The sequence below is a fragment of the Sturnus vulgaris genome, chromosome 3, assembly GCF_052056855.1.
Source record: "Sturnus vulgaris isolate bStuVul1 chromosome 3, bStuVul1.hap1, whole genome shotgun sequence".
Lineage (NCBI taxonomy): Eukaryota > Metazoa > Chordata > Aves > Passeriformes > Sturnidae > Sturnus > Sturnus vulgaris.
In genome coordinates this window covers 40,953,744-40,967,585 of record NC_142245.1, presented here as the reverse complement: position 1 = coordinate 40,967,585, position 13,842 = coordinate 40,953,744, and the positions used below count along the sequence as shown (strand labels likewise).

Below are 13,842 nucleotides of genomic sequence, written 5' to 3'. Positions count from 1 at the left end.
AGGTACACACTATCTATAAATACTTGAAATTTTTGGTATAAACAATAATCCTGGCCTTACATGAAGACAAGAGGTTTTTGCCACTCTTTTGTCTTCTTTTTCTGCAGCAAATCTCTGAAGTAATTTTTCAGAATGGTTGGTGCTGCTGCAACTCAAAGCTTAAACTGCTGTAATGAAACTTGAGTTCCTCTTCCAGTTCTGAAAACCACAATACCAGTGATCTTTTACTTTATCTTGTACCACAACTAAACTGGAAGGAAAAGTGTAAGACCCTCCATGTACCAGTATGGGCCAGCAACAAAACTGAGTATGAATCAACAAATTCACCTTTCCAGGAAGCAGTAAAAATAAGCATATTTAGAAGCATGTTCATGGTATATTGCAAAGCATGGTTTTCAGTGTCATTTTATGGAAGTCTTCATACCTCACGTTTGAGTGGGCTGTTTACACTCTCTTGGTAGCTGCTCATGGAAATAAACAGACCATGGTAGCAGAGACAATACCCTCAGCTGCATGAGAGAACAAAACTCTTGCCATGGGAGAGATGAGAACACTGAGGATTCAAAGATGGTCAGTGAAGAAAAGAAAAACCCCTCTCATAGATGAGTCACTATTTTCAGCTAGAAATATCCATTGAGAGCTAGGAGGTTAAAAAAAAATTTAAAAGTTAATAATTTGTGATGGAGGAAAAAATATGTAAGCACCAGAAAGTCATGTGAGATAAAACACCCAACTTTTACATCTGTAAAAACTGATTCCCTCATCCTTTAAAACACGAAAGGGACAGGAAAATTATTTTTCTTGTCACAGCTGTAAATTGCAAGGCAAATTTATCCAGGTACATAAAGCACGTTCTGGGTGCTTGAGGAATGCTTGGCCAACTCTCAGTTCATTTAAGCAGGGATAAAATCAAAGTGCCAGCAACTCCCCCACCACTGCAGCAAGAAAAGCCCCACAGCAGGCATCAGTAGCCCGTGCTTGGTGGCCACTGCTACGTAAGCAAGCCTTTGGAGGGTATTTATCACACTGCTACCATGCAAAAGAGATTGGGTTTAAGGCTTGAACACCCTGGTTACTAGCAGGATGGGGATGAGCATGTAAGGGCAGTGCAAACTTCATTGCAGCAAAAGGAATCTGCAGGGCAACTCCATATTTTACTTCCAGAAATTGCTGCTTGTTTTGTTTATCTTGCACAGAACAAAGCGCGTCTTAAAACAGAGCAACTGAAATGATAAATGTGTGAAAAGTGAAGCTGGCAATGAGTATTCACCAAACAACAAAAATGGGATTAGCCAGCTTATTTTGCAAGAACATAGCTATTCTGCTAATTCATGTTCGCAGGAAGAATCTTCCTGAGTTTGATAGTACTCTCTTTTTAACCATGTTTTTTTCAGATTTGATCAAGAAATTGAAGTTTAATCCAATTTTATAACTGAGGAGTTAAACCTTCAAGATAGCTTCATTTCCAACGACCAGATTCAGAGTTCCAAGTACAGCAGATAAAGAGCTGGGAAAAAAATTCACCCATGATCATGACCAATCAAGAATGTTTTCCAGCTTTTACTAATCTCTTAAAATAAAATTTAAAAATAAAACTAAAGTTTTAGCAAAATAAAGTATCCTGTTTCTCCACCTTACTATCCAGGCAACAAGTCAGGGAATAAAAATGCTCTTTACAACAAAGATTCAATCTTACAAAAGAAATTAGTAAAGACACATTTTGTGGAAGTCACCTAAAATCCAGAACAAAGGTTGTAAGATTTTTAAATGGTATATTTCTGCACTTAACTGCTAATAAAAGTGGGTACTAATTGTTAGGCCCAAGAGTTATATGGGAGGGACAATTAACATGTTGTTCTGTTTTTGAAGTATCTGTCTGCATTAACATAGGGCATTGTAGTGCAGATTACATTGAAATGCTGACTACTCTGCTGTAATATTGCTAGGAGGAAAACAGTCCTACAGCAAAGAACTGATATTGGTTAACTTAGAAAAGGTGAGTATTGCTCTGGTTTTGATATTTTAGATGGTCTGCTTGATAAGTAAATATATGGATTAATTTCTCACAGGGATTTGACATTTCATTCCACAAATAAATGGTTTCCACTAGGAGTTTTTAACCTCAGACAAAACAGTTTTGTATACAAACAATACAAAACTTGCGACATTAATGCCAACTTCTCCCTGATAAATCTCTCAGGACACACCAAAAAAATTAAGTTTTAGATATTAGATTTAGAGGAGGTTAGTTTTCTTTGCAGCAGTTAGCCCTGTCTAAGAGAAACCAGTGCTACTGACCTGTGACAAATTACATTTAGATCAATGGAGTCAGTATTTCTATAGCCTTTCCGTATTAGGTTTTCAACTTTACATTTTCATATCCAATTGTTTTTGTCCAAAGTGCCAACCAAAGAGAGAAGAAAGGAAAAGGAGACAGTTGATTGCCACAAGCAGAGCAAAAGAAGCGTGTTTGCACATGCTAATCCCTTCCCTCTCTGCCTTTTCCTTTTCCCTCCGTGGGTGCGGGTGGACAGTGGGTAGGAACAGCAACGAGCAGCTCCTAACCCGACAGCTCTGCTGCTTCCATCATTTCCCCTTCCCCTTTGTTCTTTCTGTCCCTCAAACAAAGAAGTTTCTCCTGCCCAATTTCTCCTCAGCTCACCAGGTCTGGCTCCTCTCTGCTCCCATTCCCCCGCTGCCCCACGGTCCCTTCCCCCACCGCCCTGTCTGTCTCCTGCCCCTTCCCACTGGTTTTCCGTCCTCCCTCCCATCACTCCTGGCTCTTTGTTCCCACAGGGCTCTGGAGATGTGCAGCAGGAGCTCAGCTCTTTCTCTTTAATTCTTTTTTTTTCTTTTTTTTTTTTTCCAGGGAGGAAACACGGAACATTTGAAGCCCCACTGACTGCATACAAGAAGACAGCAGAGAAAAGAAGCAACCATCATATGCCTTAAGAAAATGCTATCATTAAACACAGCCATATTTTCCTTTAGAAGAAGATACAAGTCCCAGGAAAGACTGTATGCAACTTGCATGCAACTATGAGAGATTGCTGTGTAAATGATCTGTACAAAACAAAGAACATTCTTCACAACAAGTTCAACAACATTGAAAGAAGCACCTTTAAAGGGAAGTGAAGAAGGTGAGGTGAAGTTGCTTCACAAGGTTTTCAGAGAGCTCTTACACATAGAAATAATATTTTCAAATCTGTTTACAGATGTTTAGCAAGGAACTGTAGCTTTCTGTAGTGGAGTACAGCAAGGCCTCAGGTGCAGAGTATTAACCTGCTGCCATGAGGATGGTCGGGATAAGAGTGTTACATTCTCTTTAAAAAGGAAGAGAAAGCACTGCTATCGTTTTCCCAGCTTTGGAAGGGCATATGCCGAATTTTTAATCAAAACCATAAAAAACAACTATTACCACCACCGTATTTTGATTAGGAGCATAACTGCTAAAACAAGTTTAAGCAGCTAAAAAAAGATGTTTACAACGTGCTGTGTCTCTCCTTACCTATTAAAAAATTACCTCTATCCTGGCTGAATCCAGGACATAAAGAAAAGTAGGATTGAAAATGAAGTCCCTTTTATTTCTAATCATGTTCTTCAAAAGTCCTGCCTGCTTCCAGGCTATGCTTGAGATAATCATGTGTTACTTAAAACTGAGTTAATGGAACAAGCAGCAGTTGGGCCAGTGCAGCTTAGATTGCAAGGCAGCTGAAGGTGCCTACGTATTGGTTATCCCTAATATCAAAGATCAAAAGAGCAAAGTGCTGCTCTGCAGCACAGCTCATAAATTACTTTATAAGGGAATTCTCATGCATCCTGATGGATCTATGAGAACTGGCAGACACTAATAGGCAGTAAAATAATTTCTCTAGAAGTTCACTTCTGCTGTTTGTTTGCATACCTCTCTGGGAGAGAAGTGAAATTTGCTAGTGTTTCCCCCTGAATCCTCCTCCCATGCATTGGAAACAATGAAATTCTATTTGAATTAGGACAACAGGAGAGGCAATTTAAAGGGGCACTAAAGCTTCAGTCTCTTAATCACAACTGTGACAAAATGCTGTTATCCTTGCTGGCAATTCCCTGGCAATTTACAGTACACTGGTGTAAAAGGAGACCTTGCATTGCAAAGAAACCTGACTAGATACCCAGATCTTCATCTACTGATTCCCCTTTCCTTGCTCTACTGCACACATCCTAGGGATCACCAGGTACTCTGCCATCCCGAAGCCATTCGGGAGCTATATTTTGACCCTGACATTGAATCTAAAGTTATTTAGAAACCGAAGTCAGTGCAGAGGTTGGCTTCTGAATAACCCATTTAATGAGGAGGGCATTTCAGTAGGACTGTGTGAATGCACACCAGCAGCCCCATTAGGCTGCAATAGCAGCCTAAGAGTTTTTACTATGGGGGCAAACTAAAACCACTCTGCCTGAACTGTGGTTTCTGCTGCTCCCCTAAAGGGGCTCCCTTTCTGCACGTAGGACAGAAATTAAATTGCTGGGCAGGTTTCCCCTGCAAGGTCCTGGGATCCTAGGTTTGCCCCAAGTCTAGCAGTTGATTTAGGGTATAAGAAAAGAAATACATAATTAAGAGTTTGAGAAAGATCTGAGGACTTTGAAGATAACACCTCAAAGCAAAAAAGACCTAAAGAAGGAGTTAGGATTTTTTTCTTTTATGTCATTGCTGGGCTGATTTCCGTCTGAACAATTGCTCAAATGGGAAAAAAAATTGGACTGACAATGGTAAGTTAAATAGAGTCAAATAAAGGCTTATTTTTATTATCTGCATATAACTGAAGGTAATTTAAAATATAAGGAAAATAAGGTAGTGTAAAGGCCAGGAAAATACCCCAAGGATCAATATGGTCTTCAAAAGATTGTGATGTTTTTAACAACTTGTTAATTGCTGATATATCAGTAAGTGCCAAACCCAAATCATTGTTTCAAATTATGTTCCAAAGCAAAATACATAGAAATTGACAACTTCTGTTAGGCACCACAAATAAAACAGACTCCACATACTTGTGGGTGATTTTTGAATTGTTGTAATTCTTATGACTCTCATAGGTTGCATTGACTCTCCAATTAATCTCTACTTTCATTGCCAATCACTGCTGTTTTCAGGCCTTGAATATTTGAATCTTAGCATTCTTCCGTGAGATGCTTAAATAACTAGAAACTGCAAATATGGTCTTTTAGCCTTTAATCTAGACACTTTTGTCAAGGGAAATACTATTAAATTACCATAGCTGTTCTTCAGGCAAAACTCTTAAGCCATCTATTCCCATGTTCCTTTAGGGTGAAAATATTCTCAAATAGGTTTACCTATTTCTTTGCTTCTCTCTTTATAGCTAGCTGATGGGAAAAGGCAGAAGAAATGTTAAGTGTGATTAATTTATTTTAAAGCATATTGCTAAGCCAGCATCCCTTTCCAGAAGAGAATATTTCTGCTGGCAGCCTTTTTACACCAGATCTTCAGCCAGTTTTCCATGAAAAGTTTCCAGCATCCTGTGAGAATAATTTCCTTTTCCTATGAAGTCTTCTAGAGTTGCTAATTTATGTAGAATGAAGAAAGTAATTTCAAAACAGATATGAAGTGGGCAATTGCTTTTCCCTTCCTGAGGTTGCCATGGGTTTGTTCTATTGCAGGAGACTCTCACTTTTCAGCTGAGGACTTTCAGTGACAGGAGTTTTTCTGGTGCTAAGCCCAAAGCTCTTCAGCTACAAGCAGAAGGGAAGATGGAGCTCTTGCAGCCACTTCAGGATTTCTACTTGGAAGCCTAGTCAACAAAGCTCTGAAGTGAAAATAATTAGAAGTATTTGGGATTAAGTGTCAAAGTTTCTCAATTGAGGCATCTCAAATTTATCAGTTGAAAACATCCCCCTATCCCTTGCTGTTACTGTTCAGTTACTGTTCAGTATTTCTGTTCAAATGATTCTGTTCCAATTTCACATTGCTTTCTTAACTCTGAAATAATTTATAGAAAATTTTGTCGTTTTTTTAAAAACTGTGGCTCTTGTTTTAAATTATGCTTGAAGTTTAATCCAGAGTTTTATGTAGAGAGACAAAACTTATCTCCACAAACACTTTAAGTATGTTAGGGATCACTATTTTCCTCAGGTATTTCTTTGAGTCAGAACATTGACAATGTTAGGAAAATGAATTTTTTGAGAGAAAGACCTGAGGGTAAGATTTTACCCTGTTTGCATCCTTCAGATTGTTTGTTCAGAAAGGCTCTCTGAAGAATGAAGTGTGGAAGGAGCAGTTCTCTTCTCTGTCCCTCATGACAGCTGGTTGATATCCATAAGGCTTCCTGGAGCTATGCTTGGAAGGCAATCTGGGATTTTGTGTATTTAGTTGTTTTCTTCTATCTTCTTGGTTTTTTTTTACTGGAATATTTAAGCTAAAAATGTATTAAAATTCTGAGATGAAATTTAGGCATGAGAATCCAATCCAATAACTTAATTTCTGCTTAAAATAGCTTTATCCTTTGTCATTGAGCCTATCACAATAAGTTTAGTTACTAAAGCTGGGAATATGCTTTCTGTATTTGAGGGAGGGTGGGAAATGGAGGTTGTGGGGGCTGAATTATTCTAGTTTTCTGCAGTTCTTTACTTTGGTATGAATTGTAGGTATTTAGCACCCCTGATTAACAGGTAACTTATTTGGTGTTTAATTGTAGGCACTCAGGCTGAATTTTGAGTTATTTTTCTTTCTTGAGTTTGGCTATAAGTGAGGAGAGGGTGGTATTTTATGTCTTGTGAGATGTAAAAGCATGGAGGGAGAGAACTGGTTTGAGGCTGCATATCAGGATATGCCTAGAAGGAAGGGGGTTAAAGCTAAGCAGAGAAAAATGTGTGCCCCATGTGAGAAGAAAGCTTGCAAACAAGATACATTTGTCTGTAAGAGTGTTTTCCAAAACAATGAAAGAAAACGTTGACATGTATGGACACTCAAAAGTACTCTGGAAAAAGAAAAAAGAGGCATTTGCTGGACCCTGGATAGAAAGGGTTTTCATCTCTGTTATTGTCTCTGAATACTTGGCGTGAAACACGGTGATTTTGCTTGAAAATACATGGGGCAGCCAAAAGCTTGTAGCCACTTGTGCCTTGCTGAGAGATCAGCTTCCATAAAACTGAGCTCCTTTAAAGAAGGTGCCATGCTGTCAGCACATCTGTCTCGAGCAAGGGAAGGAAGCACTGAAGGTGGAGGATTGCCATTCATTAATTGCATCATATTGAGCTTCCAGGCAGACTTGAGATGGCCAAAAGGTGGAGATTTTTAGGTTCCTCCCCCTACTTTTCTATCTCCTCCCCCGTTCCCAAAATAAATGTTTTGCCAAAACCTCCTTGTGGCAAAGCAGGAGTTTTAAAAGGAAAGTCAGGGACAAAGCAAGAATTTTGGAGACTAGTTAATTCGAATCCTTTATTTTCTGAAAGGAAGACTTGTAATGTGTACACTCTCTCAAGTGACACTTCTATTTTACTGTTACTCAGTGTGCAAATACAAAAAAAGTTAAACATGTAAGCAGTAATAAAATAGGGTCACAAGTCATTATCCAGCCTTGTAAATACAAGAGTCTTCAGCTTCCAGTAGTTGATCTAAGAACAAAAATTGTAAGAACTGGGGACATATTCATACTTTGTTCAGTTTTATTCATGTGTGGATTACTCATGGAAAAATTTACTATGCTTTCAACAGAAATATTTCTGAGGTTAAATCTGTATAAACTAGCTCATACTTAAGAACTTTTTTAACATTAAGGGTTCATTAATAAAATGAGTTTGTGAGTTTTGAAATTTCTTTATTAGAAATGTATACTTGACTTATTTACTTAATATTGTGCCAGTGTTGCACACTGTAATCTCGTGTTTCTAGATGTAAAATGTGGTGAAGACTTTTCAGTGCATCACAGTGGTTGCTTTTTGAATGGAAATATATTTACTACAAGTGTAGACAACTTAATGTGTGAGACAGGACATCTGCCAAGGATAAAGTCTTGAATTAAATCCTATTTTTATCAAAGCTGCCAATGTGTTAAGGCTTGAAGTGTTTTCTTCCTAAAAAAAAAGGTGCCTTGAAGTTATTTTCTTAGATTGACCCTGTCCTTGACATCTGGACAGACAGAAACAGGAAATTAATTCTAGGGGATACATGGCATCTGCCACAAGGTTCTTGAAATGAAATGCACCTGAAATTACTGACTTGGACAATATTGAAATCTTCTTTCTGGTTTCTTTAAAAAATTTTTGCAAAGCCAGTGTTAAATGCAAGTAACAAGCTGTCTAAGGATAGAATTGGAGAAGGCTTCAATTAGTGGTGTTTTTTACCAGTATAAAAGAATGTAACATGACTGAGATTGGTTTTAATTTGTTTTAATTCCGCTTGTTAAAAAAAATCTGAAGAAGGCAAATTAGTGTTTGCAATGTGTCTGCAAGTTTATTCATGTACTACATTACCATGGATGTAAGTGGAAAGTCCATGATTGAATGGAGAATCTCACGTTTCTGCAGTGTCCCCTAGGCATTCCTAGCACTGCTTCCTATGGCACAGGCAGTGGTGTCCCCACACATTTGTCATTTGCTCCTCATTTATCATCTCTGTTGTACCTGCACGTGGTACTGAGAGCACAGATTGCTAGATAAAAAGGTAGAGCTTACATGCTTCCTTTTTACTCTGTGGACTGGTTTGGAGGTTTTATTTTTTGTGGGTTTTTTGGTGTTGTTTGTTTTGGGTTTTTTAAACAATTTTAATGTACAAAAGGAACCAATGTCCACAGCATGCTGGAACTAAGTGTCCTAAAATGAGCAGTTTAATAAAAACACCAGTGCTCCAGAAACATCCAGCAGGAAATATACAACCTTATTAGAAAATCAAGCCAAATTTGCATTACCAGACATCAAAGGCAGTGAATTTTTGTTTTGACATGTAATTACTCTTCATTATGTATTATTAGGCTATTGGATGCTTGCTTGCATTACAAATAGTTCTAGGGAAAACAAGCCTGGGATATTAGCAATGAAACTTTCTGAATAATATTTTCACTCTGAAGTGAGTGAAATGACATCCTGAAGCCTTGCCTGAAGGGAGACAGTGAGTCAGTAGAGCCCAGAATCAGCTCTCCTGGCATTAAAAGGCTTGTGCAGTACATTACAACAACCATTTCCCCATTCCTAAACCTGTTAGGTGGCATAAAGCCAAAAGAAGTGGCCAAGGCTCAATTAACCTTAGCTGAATTCAAACCAGGAAACCATAAGAAACATTTGTGTTTGTCAGAGCTTGATGGCTACATTTGATGCAAAAAGGCTGAAACTAGCAAAACAGTCTACATTCCTCATGGAGCCATAAGCAGAGAACCACAAGGATGTCTGTAGGTCCCAGAAGGTGCTCTCCAGGTCTGAGTCCTGTGTGACAGGCACTAGTTTTGCCCATTGTCTCTCTGAGAAAAACAGGAGCTTCTTTAAGGAGCTGTGGTGTCAGCAGTTCCTGATTTCTCTGCAATTACCACTCTCCAATGAATGTTGCCTCACTTATTTATTCCTTGTCCAGATTTACATTTAATTTAACTTTTCATTGGAGTGACAGTCCTGTTCTTCTGCTCTGTGGGGTCCCTCTCCTGTGTATTTTTCCTCTGAACAGATCTGTCCAGCATGGTGAGCAACATAAATGTTGTGCACAAAACAGGAAAAAGATTTACGGGGAAATATGGTAGTGGTTTGATCAATTTGTGAATATTTCACTTTCTTGGAAGTAATAATATGAAAACAGATGTAGAGAAGACCTTGTTGGTGAAGTGAGTGTGGGTAAGATGAAGAGTTAGGTATAGAGAACAGACATACGTCACATACAGCTTAGAAGAAATTCATTGTGTTCAGAGCAGTGTAAGAAAGGGTACAGTGGAGGGACCTAGAAAGTGGCTCAGTTGATGTGAGAGCATGCTATGTGTGAGTTCAAATAATCCCTAGACTGAGTTAAGTTTCTGTCTTTTCCTCTGAATCTGCTGCACCAACATGGTGAAAACAGCATCAATTATACAAAACTGGTGGTGCCAGTCAGTAGAGGTTATCTCAAATGAGATAAAGAAAATAGTTTTCTATCTGAGAGCTTCCTTGCTGATGAGAGGCAGAGAATTTGTTTTCAGTAACCCCTCATTGCTGAAGCTCTCCAAATCCTTTTATTTTTTATGGATAGGAGAGTTACCTAGAGCAAGAAATCAGGAAATAATCTTGGTAATAAAGAGTTCAGGAAGGGCTGTAAGCTTCAAGGCCACATTCAAGGCAATTACTAATTCCAAAGCATGAGATAATCTAGATTTAGACACAAATTGACAGATGAATACTAAGAATGTTATCCTTACTTATAAAACATAAAATAATGCTCATTAACGCTGTGCATTTGTCTTTCCTGTGGACAAGTGAGGAGAAGGAAGAAAAACACTTAACAGTAAAGGAGGAGAAAAAACCCTCACAAAACGGAAAAGAGATTGATTTGGTTTTTAAAATTCTGCAATTACAAATCAGGACTTATATCTCTCTATGTGGAGGTGTTAACATTGTCTAGCCGTGAAGTACCCAGTTTGTCTGAAGCCTTGCAGTAATCTTCATGAAATGTTCAAAGTAGAGGAAAAATGATAGATTTCCAAATTCCTCAAATCTTTTATTGATATTAAAATAATTGTGAAAGAAAGTTTGATTCTCAGCACTGCATACTTTTATAAAGACAGGCATATGCTTAGGGAAAAGATGAATATTTCCAGTAAAAGTCATTTGGTCATTAGTGTCAGCAAATCTGAGGACTTTTGTACTTAATACCTGAGCACAAGCTTTTTAACCTCCTCCAGCACATCTCAGCAAGTAGAGTTTACATTAGTGCCCTTTGGGAACTATATGGATTGAAGTATAAGAAAAGGTGTTGTTTATGGTAGGGTCTGTCTCCCAAGAGGACTGCTGCTGGGACATTTATGACAACACTAGTACTTTCTGTCCTCAGATTTCTATGGTTTCTGTTTGAAGCAGAGTATGTCTTCAGTGTGGGGTTGGGTGGCACTTTTTTTAATTTTGTTTTTGCTTATTTGTTTTGTTGGTTGGTTTTGTTTTTGTTTGTTTGTTTTGTTGTTTTAGTTTTCGCTTGATTGGAGTTTTAAAAATTTACCCTTTGGTCCAGGATAATACAGTAAATAAACAGTATCTATTATTCTACTACTTCACTCTGCATCCCCTGTAGTCCCTGTTGTGCCTGTCCCTCTTTGCAGGTTTAAATGAAATGGTCTGTTAAGAGTGGTGAGTGGCTCTTGTTTGTGTCATCTCCTTGTTCTCACTTGTTCACTCATGAAAACTTGGTTTAAACAGCTCTTGTCATCGAAACAATATCGCTAAGATATTGAAAAAGGTATTCTAGGTCAAGATATTCTGCTCCCACGTTTGCTGATTTCATCTATCTTTGTGCCAGACATTCTCTTAAGGACTTTCATGGGAGCTTTAATTTATTTTGTTGCCTTTCCCCAGTTGGTGCTGTCTAGTGCAGCAGGCACTGAAGTCACTGGAAGTTTGATCTTTGACTTTCATGAGGGAAACCTAAGGATCTGAGCATTTGAGCTGGAGAGGGCACTTAGCAGTACTCAAGCAAAGATCTGACTAAATCAACGGGAGTTTTGCCACCTTCCAAAAATGCAGGATGGCACTCTGCCTTTGCCTTGGCCTCCCAAATGCTAAAGGGGGAAAGCAAAACATACCAAAACCAACATGCTGTGCTCTGCCCAGACTACTTGAAAAAGAAAATGTTTCTCCAAAAAGTGTTTACATCAAAACATGTGGAGAAAATCAGTCCTATTAAATACTAAAAGTGGAGATCCTGGAACGTACTTATCCCAGAGTCTAAATACCCACATTAAAATGGACAAAACAGATACACGTTTTCAAAGGCTATCATGTCCTTTGTAAGTATATGTTTGCATGCTGGGGTTACAAAGTGGTGAGCTCTTATAAAGAGCTCTTCCAACACAATCTTTAGGCTTTGTGTAAATCTTTATATAAGGAAAATTATATGCCAGATTAAACAAGATCCAGAGCCTTTCTAGGAAAATGGCATTTACAGGGACATCAATGCCTCGACAGTAGTATCAGTAGGACATTCCTCCTCAGTGTGCAGGAAAAAGCCACTGACAAACAGAAATGCACATCTCAATTACAGATATACAATGATAAATGTGTTCATTATTCTTAAGGGGGGAAAGGGTTAAAAACCCTAGGTGGAGGGAAAGCAGGTGTTGGCTCTTCAGCGAATTAGAAGCGGCAAGTTTTGACCTTTGGAAGGTGGGCTTCACCCCCGGGCTCAGCGGGTGCTGGCCCAGCCCGGGTGCAGCAGGGACACGGATCTGGTACCAAAGGTGGTGTTAAACAAGTAGGTCCCCCCCAGAACTGCAGGCTGCAGGATATTGAAACAAATACCTCCAATACTTAAACACACTGGCATCCTCAGGCGGTTAAAGCTGCGGAGGGGCAGCTGGTACCCTGGGACCGCAGGGACGGGCTGGTTCCCGCTGGGAAGGTGTCTGGGGATTTGCGATGTCCCGGGGAATGAGGGAGGGAATGACGGACAGGCCTTCTGAACACGAAGTGACAGCTGGAAGCTACTAATCTTCCCATGCAAGAGGGAAAGTATTGCTATAAATCGGGAATCTTTATAGCTGTTCGGCTGGAGGAAGTTTTTTGGCTGTAAACTGTCATGCACTGCAGCTCCCGCTGAAAAGACTGTGGAAGTGGGGAGTCCTCTCTCCTGAGAACCAAAGTGCAATTAAGATCAGAAAGAGGGGAAAGGAAATAAAATGAAGACGACAGGAATCCAACCTGAGGGAAAACTTCACGGTTTGGGTTTGTTGGTTGTTTTGGAGCGGTTGTTAGGTTGTTTTTATTTTTATTTTATGGCATTCCAAAAATTATACATAAACTCCCGGAAACTTTTTTTCTTTTTAATGGTGATTTCAAAATTTAAAGCTGGAAATACTTTTTTTTTTTTTTACGAGCTAAATTTGAGAACATACATTATTTGTCTTGGACGAGCAGCTCACTCTTTTGCTAAGTATTAAGTAAAATGTGAGATATATCAAATCAAGCTCAACTTCAGCTTTCCTCTCTTTGACTAAAGAGAGTGATCAATGCAAAAAATATTAACCATATAGGAGTCTGCTGCCGAAGGGCTTCTCATTCCTTGAGTGCATGTATCTACAGAGGGATTGGTCCTTTCTTGAAGCATCCATTTGAAAGGATTAAATGGTGTTTTAAAAGCTCAGATCACAGGAATAAAAATTTAGATCGTCTCTAATTATATTGATTTATATATTTTCAGAACAGTTCATATTCCACCGAAACCGCTCCGCCGCTTTCAATTCCGGCTGTTCCTGCTTTCGGCTCTTAAACACGTTCATTGTCAGGTGGCGTCGAGCTGAGGAAAAGCTGAGGCAAGACAAGGACCCACCAACACCACCCCCACCACCCCCACTGCTCTCGTCCCCTTTCCCCTTCCCCCCTTCCCCGCGCACGGCACCCTAAAAGTGACGGGACTTCTGCAAGGGGCCAAAAGTCCCCTCTGTCCCTGTCACCTGCACGGAGCGGGGAGCTGTCCGTGCGAGTCCTTCTTCGGGGTTAGCCTCTCCTGTTACTCGGCTTTTGCAGGATTGAGATGTTGGGAATGTCTCCTTCAAAGCACAGACCCGAAGATGGGGCTGCCAGCGCACCCGAGGGCCAGCGTCCCGTGCTCCTGCTGGGTTTGAGCGTCCGTGGGCTTTGTTAGGTCGTGGGTGCTTGCTGAGAGCGGGCGCCTTCAGTGAAATAAACACCTGA

General features: G+C 39.5%; 1 long non-coding RNA gene across 8 annotated transcripts in view; it reads left to right on the top strand.

Moving 5' to 3' along the window:
• The window catches only part of LOC148224301 (uncharacterized), a 75,020-nt gene that overhangs the window by 60,324 nt on the left and 854 nt on the right, over positions 1-13,842 (top strand). For 3 of the 8 annotated variants that reach the window (XR_015802313.1, XR_015802316.1, XR_015802315.1), the window contains one exon: positions 2,870-13,460. This is a non-coding gene — a long non-coding RNA (uncharacterized LOC148224301). Of the gene's footprint in view, positions 1-2,869; positions 13,461-13,842 lie in introns of those variants that run through there. The other 5 variants (XR_015802314.1, XR_015802309.1, XR_015802310.1 and 2 more) reach the window with 4 other exon arrangements.